Source organism: Terrapene carolina, unplaced genomic scaffold (genome assembly GCF_002925995.2).
Source record: "Terrapene carolina triunguis isolate 2854851 unplaced genomic scaffold, T_m_triunguis-2.0 Scaffold28586, whole genome shotgun sequence".
NCBI lineage: Eukaryota > Metazoa > Chordata > Testudines > Emydidae > Terrapene > Terrapene triunguis.
The window spans coordinates 15,368-16,620 of NW_020692937.1; positions in this window are offsets into that span (position 1 = coordinate 15,368).

A 1,253-nucleotide genomic window follows, 5' to 3' on the forward strand; every position below is an offset into this window, starting at 1 on the left:
AACTCATTCCATGCTTTTTCCTCTTCTCCCTTTCTCGGCTTCTTCTAACTTCCAACGGAACCTTCCACTCTTCACTCATACACCTTTTCCAGTAACTAACTTCTGTACAGAACTTTGAAGCAACAAACCAGGACGAGCACACTCACTTCTGAGGATTCCTCTCTATACAACCTCTGGTGTCCAATAGCTTTCCCTTTTAAACCTTAAATGCCTTCTCTGTCTTCCTCCTCCTTAGCCTTAGCTATAACCTAATTCCGTTCCACTTCAGACAACAGGGTTCTCATAAGTATATTACAATCATCCCAATCAGGCTTATAACTTGCTAGACAGCCTTCAAAAATAGAAATAAACTTGCTTGGATTCGTTGAAAATTCTCCAGCCTCTGCCTTGAAAGCGGCCAAATGTACAGGGTCAAAAGGTACGTGCGAAAATACAGATACTATCTGTGCTGCCCGCTCTTGCGTTCCTGGCCGAGCTACCACACTCTCAGTAATCAACGGATACAATCCCACAGGGGGGGCACTCTCTAAAGCCTGTGGGGGTGGAGGAGCCGAAGGGGACACCAATTCTGGCATTACAACAGTGGGAGGGTTCTGGAGTTTAGCAGCACATACTACCGAGCCTGTCGGAGTCAAATGGCACTTGAGCAAAATATCAGTCCTATTTCTTAACACCATAAACGTATACGCATAGAGATGTTCATTCCATTTACCTGTTCTCTGACAAAACAAAAGCAATTGAAGGATCATGCTGTAATTAAGTGATCCTTCCGGTGGCCACCTTTCTTGGCACTCCAGCTGGTACTGAGGCCAATCAACTGTACAGAACCTTTTCAATTTACTTTTAATTAACTGATCAGATCCAAACACCTTCCAGTTCACCAGAATGCATTCTAAGGGTGTACACTGTCCCCTGCCGGCTGTACTCTGTCCCTGCCCCATACTGAGGGAGACTCTGGGCGTCCCCAGGTCAAAACAGGCAGACTCTGGGCGTCCCCAGGTCAAAACAGATAAAGTCCCCACTGGACTGTTCCTACCTTATCCAAGGGTCCGGTTCTGCACCGTCGCTCTATCCACGGGACCGGTTCCCCACCCTGCTTCTCCACTGTCTGTGTGCGTTGCACCGTTGTGCCCTCCGGGGTCGAGCAAACCACGTCTCTGCCGAGGCCCCCCGATGAAGTCACCGGTGAGCGCTCTGGGCGTCGGTCGTCGTCGTAATCCGTCGGCCACCAGGAGGGATCCGGGCAAGGCTAA